The 8,053-nt window shown below is 37.3% G+C and overlaps 1 protein-coding gene across 4 annotated transcripts in view; it reads right to left on the bottom strand.

The window, feature by feature from the left end:
• The window catches only part of ypel2b (yippee-like 2b), a 48,164-nt gene that overhangs the window by 14,668 nt on the left and 25,443 nt on the right, over positions 1-8,053 (bottom strand). The gene's annotated exons all lie outside the window — the stretch shown is intronic.

The raw sequence follows: 8,053 nt of genomic DNA, 5'->3' as shown, positions 1-8,053 counted from the left end.
GGTGTCGTTCGTTTGTGCTCGATTTGTGCTGGTTTGTGCCGTTAAAACAAACACTGTATCTGTTTTCCTTCCACAGATATAACAAATATAATTCGGGAGCTGTGACGTCATTCTCCACCCCATGTCGTTCAAATCGCACGAAACTGGTGTCGTTCGTTTGTGCTCGATTTGTGCTGGTTTGTGCCGTTAAAAAAACACTGTAACTGTTCTCCTTCCACAGATAAAACAAATTTAATTCGGGAGCTGTGACGTCATTCTCCACCCCACTTTGTCTAAATCGCACGAAACTGGTGTCGTTCGTTTGTGCTCGATTTGTGCTGGTTTGTGCCGTTAAAACAAACACTGTAACTGTTTTCCTTCCACAGATATAACAAATATAATTTGGGAGCTGTGACGTCATTCTCCACCCCATGTCGTTCAAATCGCTTCAAACCGGTACCATTCGTTTGTGCTCGATTTGTGCTGGTTTGTGCCGTTAAAACAAACACTGTATCTAAGACCTCTTCTTAAATATAACGAAAAAATGTTTTATGAACAGTTATGTAGCCTAACTCTCCACACCCCATGCCATCCATATTGCTCCAACACGGTATTGTTCGTTTGTGCTCGATTTGTGCCGGTTTGTGCCGTTAAAAGAATCCCTGTAATTGATTACCCTTTTTTTTAATTTTTTTTTTTTATATTATTATAGGCCTAATAAAAAAAAATTAAAAAAGAAAAAAAAATCTCCTCCCCGTCATCTTAAATCGTTCCAAAATGGTGCTGTTCGTTTGTCCCGGTTTGTGCCGTTGAAAAGTACGAAGACCCCTTCTTAAATGGACTAAATTTGTGCCAGATATTGTCACAACCACTTAGGCCTACATGTTACCTGACTACTTCTGGAACCAGGCGTGTTCTATGCTGTGCTATAGTACTGGGACAGATATTTGAATAAATAATAATAATAAAATACTATACAATTGCATGGTAAATTTTCAAATACATGTTTAACTTCTTTCTGCGCCCTTCAAAAACGTTTAACAATGCATAGGAAGGTCTGCATACGGAAAAGATGTATGCACTGAGACTAAAAAAAAAATCATGTGTGCAGGGTAATTTACAGGTTAATTTAAAATTTGTTTGGCACGTCAGAGAAGGAATTCTTTTATTAATTATTGTGCAATCAAGAAACTCAGAGGAACGCGTGTATAACATTTGAACACATCGATTCGCATCTTCCGCGGACAACGATAAAACGCTGCAACTAACAGGCCTCTTGTGGAACTGCTTATGCTCAGATTATTTCATCATCTAACAATACACCTTTCAAACAAACACAGACTTTAATCACTGTCCATGTAAAGTAGCCTATAGGCGAAGGCAATTTTCTTTAAATAAAACAATAATAATGAAGAAAAAAAACATAAATACACTGTATAAAGTGAATTGCAATTGTTACATTAAATAGAACGAGTTAACGGATAAAATTAGTGTTGTTTATAAATTAATTCATATGATTTTGAGTCCTTGTTTTTCCCTTCTTGACTGGAACCAGTTAATTAGGCCAAGGTGTTTAGATTAGACTACTTTATGTTTAGATGTTTAGATTGACTGTTAGGCTATATTTCGATAATAATCAGGCTGCAAATCAAATTGTATGTCATTTATAGCTCATTCACCAAACAGTCGCAATCGCAATTGTTTGTGCCGATAAAAGTTTCATTTGCTGCCTCGGTTTATAAATATTAGACATTGATTGCATTGAATTGAATGACACTGAAATCACTTAGTAGGAGCAATGTGATTTCAAATTAAGTCTCCGTTTGCTTTCCTCCTTTTCAGTGACAAGCGCGTGTCAGAAACGGAAAGTTGTGCAGCATCTGTCCGTGTAATTCGTTCAATTAATTAGCCTACGTCGAAAACAAAACAAAAAAAAAAAAAAAACACTTATTTCATTGTCTAACTTAACCAAATCGAAAAAAATAAATAAAGACATTATTTTTAATTATTTTACTTGAAAATAAACAAAGACAAATAACTTTTTTTAAGAAAATGAAAAATTAGTTAGGCTAAGAGTTTTTTGTATTTTTAAGGGTAAAACTTAATTTAGTTTATGCTTTATTTAAATTTGTTTCGAATGTGTGGGCGGCCCCTAAAATACTCATTTTGGCTATATGTGGTCTAAAACAACATTGAGGAAATTTTTATTTATTTGTATTTATTTTATTATTAAAAGGCCTAAGAAAAAAACCTCCATGATGCAACGTGTTTCACTCACTATTACAAGAAGATTTTTTATTTTTTATAAATAACATAATTTGTGTTTCATTGGAAAAACCCAAAATATCAGAAAACAATGGAAGGGATCGCGCCGGCGCCTCCGTGGGCAAGAGAAGTGTGTTGTTGTACTCTGCACGAGACAGCTACAGTAGCAAGAAATATATGAAACAACCAAATAGAAAAATTGTAACTAATATGCAAAGCTGTAGCCTACATCAGATGAACTGCGTGATGGGACATGCAAGACATGCTGAGTTTGATTTGTGTATGATGATTTGTGTACCGGGAGTAGTATTTTCTATGATGATTCCATATTTCTTTGAAATATGAAACTGTTATTCTTGTTTTTGTTTGTTTCTTTGTTTGTTTTTACATATTATGAGAGAAAAGAGTCCGATGTTTTTTATTCAATCTTTTTTCGTTTTTGGCTAAATATTTTACAAGTGTAAAGTTAGGCTAAAAGTAAACATTTATTTAACCTTTTACTTGAAGACTTAAAATAGATTATTTAGGCTATTAAGCTTTTCTGATTCTTCATTCAGGCTAGTGAGTTAATGCCTATAATTCAATGTCTTACATTTTAAAAACCGAAGCAGCACAAACGAAAATTTCGCCGGCACAAACCAGCACAAACAAATGAGACAATTTTGGCCAAATTTGGAGCATGTGGGGGGCTGAGTGACCTGAAAATGACCTATACATTTTTTTTTTTTTAATATTTTAAAAACCAAAGCAGCACAAACGAAACTTGTTACCGGCACAAACGATTTTGAGCGAATTTGGAGCATGTGGGGGGGGGGGCACCGGTTTTAAGCAAACTGAATGTAAAAAACTTTTTTCGTTAGGCCAACTTTATATTTAAGATTATGTCATTGTTGCTTTTTTTTTTTTTTTTAACGGCACAAACTGAGCACAAACGAACAGCACCATTTTGTAAAGATTTAAGAAGACATGGGGTGGAAATGATTTGGTTTTTATTTTATTTTTTATTTTTAAGTCAAAAAGTCATCATTTAGGGATTCTTTTAACGGCACAAACCGGCACAAATCGAGCACAAACGAACGACACCAGTTTCGTGCGATTTAGACGAAGTGGGGTGGAGAATGACGTCACAGCTCCCGAATTAAATGTGTTATATCTGTGGAAGGAGAACAGATACAGTGTTTGTTTTAACGGCACAAACCAGCACAAATCGAGCACAAACGAATGGCACCGGTTTTAAGCGATTTGAACGACATGGGGTGGAGAATGACGTCACAGCTCCCGAATTATATTTGTTATATCTGTGGAAGGAAAACAGTTACAGTGTTTGTTTTAACGGCACAAACCAGCACAAATCGAGCACAAACGAATGGCACCGGTTTTAAGCGATTTGAACGACATGGGGTGGAGAATGACGTCACAGCTCCCGAATTATATTTGTTATATCTGTGGAAGGAAAACAGTTACAGTGTTTGTTTTAACGGCACAAACCAGCACAAATCGAGCACAAACGAATGGTACCGGTTTTAAGCGATTTGAACGACATGGGGTGGAGAATGACGTCACAGCTCCCGAATTATATTTGTTATATCTGTGGAAGGAGAACAGTTACAGTGTTTGTTTTAACGGCACAAACCAGCACAAATCGAGCACAAACGAATGGCACCGGTTTGAAGCGATTTGAACGACATGGGGTGGAGAATGACGTCACACGACCAAAAAAATAATGCTTAATATCTCAAACACCAAACCAGCACAAACGTTCGTTTTTGCGGCACAAATCAGCACAAACGTAGCACAAACGAATGACATATTTTTGGGGATTATTTCGCTTTATGGGGTGCCAACTTCACGGAGGTTCATTACCTCTGCCTCCTGCTTTCTGCTCTTCTCTGGCTTTCTCAGCCACACTCTTAACTGATGGAAGACTGTTAAAACACTTTTGAGTACCAGACAAGACTTCAAGATTCTGCATATGAACCTCAAGAATGGTGACAACATTTTCAGATAAACAGATTAAAAGAGCTAAAGAGGATCTTTTCGTCGACTGAGAAACCAGACTGAGTTTTTGAAATGAGCGCGTGCGTAAGAACACCCCCCCTCCCCTGCTTTCGTGGGAACGCCTCCCAAAACACGAGTGTTTACCACCGGAATTCGCTGTGTCATGTTTTTTGGATTCATTATGTCGGACTCACCGCAGGTAACTCATAATCTGCAGTTGTTACTCCTGTCTCCGGACAAAAACATCCCATACATCCTCTCTGTAACGTTCTAGCATGACCATAAAATAACCAAAATAGAACGTTCCCCTAAAGTCATATAAGGAACCTTGAACTGCAGCACTTTCATTACCAAAAGAGGACGTTTTAGGAACGTCCAGAATGTTCTGTAAAGGTTCTGAATTTTCGTCACCTTTAGAGAACTTTTAGGGTACGTTGCGCAAGGTCCTGAAAACGTCGCCTTCTACGTGGGTCACCTATGTTTTGCAGTCAGTTAGGGTTAGGGTTATTTAACAGTTTTGAGTAAAAAAACATGCTGAGATTTATTTTGTAGTTTTGTTACATGATTGTTGTTCCCCCTTTTGTTTGCAACAATCTGTAATTACTTAAAAAGTTAGACTGCCTAGCTTTTTGGCAGACTCTCATATTTGAGAATGCTAAGACTGGACAACTATAAACTTCTATTGATGACCTGCTCCTACAAGCGCTCTTTTACTGATGGCAACAGTTAGACCACACCTGAACATAACTACTGCTAAGGTAATTTTTTAAATAATTTTAAACTTTTTTTTTTATTGTAATTTTTAAACATTTTTTGTTTTCTTTTGAAGGGAATGAATGCAGATGATACAGCGAAGATGGCAACACCTTGCAAAAAGACCAAGATGCTTCTAGCCTATGTCATGTCTGTGATTCTAATGCCATCTATTGGACAGTACTGGTAGTGCATATTTCTGTTCTGTGATTCTTAAAATTTCTTATCTTTACAGTAATAATTCTTAACTTTAAAGTGTTCAACATCTTTCCTCTAAGTATTTAAACCTTTCTTCTCTAGAAGACAATGCCATCTTAGTTGACCCATGGAATTTCATCTCTGCTAGATAATCCACAGTCACCTGTAAGTGGTATTATTGGAAAGTGGAAGAGTTTAGGAACAGTGACAACTTATCCATGAAGCAGAAGACCATGTAAAGTCACAGAGAGGACTGGTCACTTAGTGCTGAGGCGCATGGTGAGTAAAAGTCACCAACACTGTTGATTCCACAGTGGAAGTGTTCCAAACTTACACTGGCATTAATATCAGCACATCGGTTTCCATGTTTGAGCGGCTGCATGCAAGCCTCACATCACCAAATACAGTGCTAAACGTTGGATAGAATTGTGTAAAGCACGCCACAACTAGACTCTGGAGTACAAAAAGAACTGCTGTCTGGTGGAGCCTGTTTTCAACACGGATCTTATGGAGTGAAAGTTCTTTGCAACTGTCTTAACGTTTACATGCTTTGTGCATTGACTATTTGTTTACGGAGTGAATTATTGTTAATAAAATCCACTAACAGCAGTCAAGCCGACCCCGTACTCTTCCTTCCTTACATGAACATTGTTACAGTTAGTTCACCCAATATGAAAATTCTGTCATTAATTACTCACCCTCATGCCGTTTCACACCCGTGAGACCTCCGTTCATCTTCAGAACACAAATTAAGATATTTTTGTTGAAATCCGATGGTTCAGTGAGGCCTGCATAGCCAGTAATGTCATTTCCTCTCTCAAGATCCATTAATGTACTAAAGCATATTTAAATCAGTTCATGTGAGTACAGTGGTTCAATATTAATATTATAAAGCGACGAGAATATTTTTGGTGCACCAAAAAACAAAACACAATAACCACTGATTTAATGATGGCCGATTTCATAACACTGCTTAATGAAGCTTCTGAGTGTTATGAATCTTTTGTTTTGAATCAGCTGTTCGGAGTCATGTGATTTCAGCAGTTTGGCGGTTTGACATACGATCTGAATCATGATTCGATACGCTGATTCATTTATGCTCCGAAGCTTCCTGAAGCAGTGTTTTGAAATCAGCCATCACTATATAAGTCATTATTTTTTTTTTTGGCGCGACAAAAATATTCTCGCTGCTTTATAATATTAGTATTGAACTACTGTACTCACATGAACTGATTTAAATATGTTTTTAGTACATTAATGGATCTTGAGAGAGGAAATGTCATTGCTGGCTATGCAGGCCTCACTGAGCCAACGGATTTCAACAAAAATATCATAATTTGAAGATTAACGAAGGTCTTACGGGTGTGGAACGTCATGAGGGTGAGTAATAAATGACATTATTTTCATTTTTGGGTGAACTTACCCTTTAATGCTTCAGCATACCAAGACATTTTGCACAATGCTATGCTTTCAACTTAGTGTGAACAGTTTGGGGAAGACCTATTTCTATTCCAGCAGACTGTGACCCGGAGCACAAAGCAAGGTCCATAAAGACATGGTTGGATGAGCTCTGACATCAACCCCATAAAACACTTTTTGGGATGAAATGGATCAGAGATTGCAAGCCAGGCCTTCTCTTCCAACATCTATCTATCGATCTATCGTTCGTTCATTCTATATCTGACAATGTATATTGTATTACATGCTCAGTTTATGCAACAAACTTAAAGCTGAACTCTACAGTTCAATAATATACACATAACATTTTAAGATATAAAGAGAAATGAAGCCTTCATAATATCATAGAGCACTACACATACCTCCATGGTCTGGGCCTCAGTGTAGACCCCAGGAATAAATCAATCTGTATAATCTTAAACAAATGTAGAGATTATCACAATCCCTAATCCACAGGGAAAATATAGTTTGTCCCTGTTTAATTCTACGCCTCCCAGTGAGCTTGTTTACAACAGACTTCACTGAAGCATATGGTGTATGAACAGTATAGCAATGCTTTGTCTTCAGGGCCCAAAAATTGACCACAAATTCACTGGTGTATGTTATTGAAATGAAACATAATACAATCTTATCTCTTAGGGTCAGGATAAAATCCTGTTGAATGCAATCAGATCTCAGTGCATTAGTATTTAACTGCAATATGCCACATGCTCGTCTCATATCACTCTTTGAACCTCTTGAGCTTATTCTGTTCAGTGTGTCAATGCACCAGTCTGTGTGAGTCTGTCTGAGTCAGTCTGTGCTGCAGAGTTTTGACTCACTGAACAGCTCTGCTATTTTTAGCCTCTGCAGCTAACACTCCATCAGGTTACAGCGAGCCTTGCCTTCACCACGAGGGCTGAACACCAAACCGAGAATAAAGGATTGCTTATGGAAAGATGCTTGTGAATGCCGGCTCTGTTAAATAGGAAGGGTGGGGATGGGTGGTCACTTCAAAACAGTCAACCTACCATAAAAATACCAGAGTCAAGCGCCAAGCTCTGTCTTTTTAAAGGGATAGTTCACCCAAAAACTGTATAATTATATATTCATTATTTACACACCGTCATGATGCTTCAAACATGAACACATACACAAAAAAAGACAAAACAAGAAGTTGTGAAGAATGTTCATGCTGCTCAGTTCCATATAATGAAAGTGGATAGGGATGGCGACTGTCAAACTCCAAAACGGACAAGAGTACACCATAAGGCATAATAAAAGTGGTCTATATGCTATTTCAAGTGTGTGTTTTTTTTTTTTTTTTGCCATATAAATATATAATTTTAGCACTAAAATTTAAGTTGTTATTCACTGAATCTTGTTTGACATCGACTGGTCACCATTCACTTTCTGTTTGGGA

Source organism: Chanodichthys erythropterus, chromosome 17 (genome assembly GCF_024489055.1).
Source record: "Chanodichthys erythropterus isolate Z2021 chromosome 17, ASM2448905v1, whole genome shotgun sequence".
Lineage (NCBI taxonomy): Eukaryota > Metazoa > Chordata > Actinopteri > Cypriniformes > Xenocyprididae > Chanodichthys > Chanodichthys erythropterus.
This window is presented reverse-complemented; position numbering and strand designations above follow the sequence as displayed.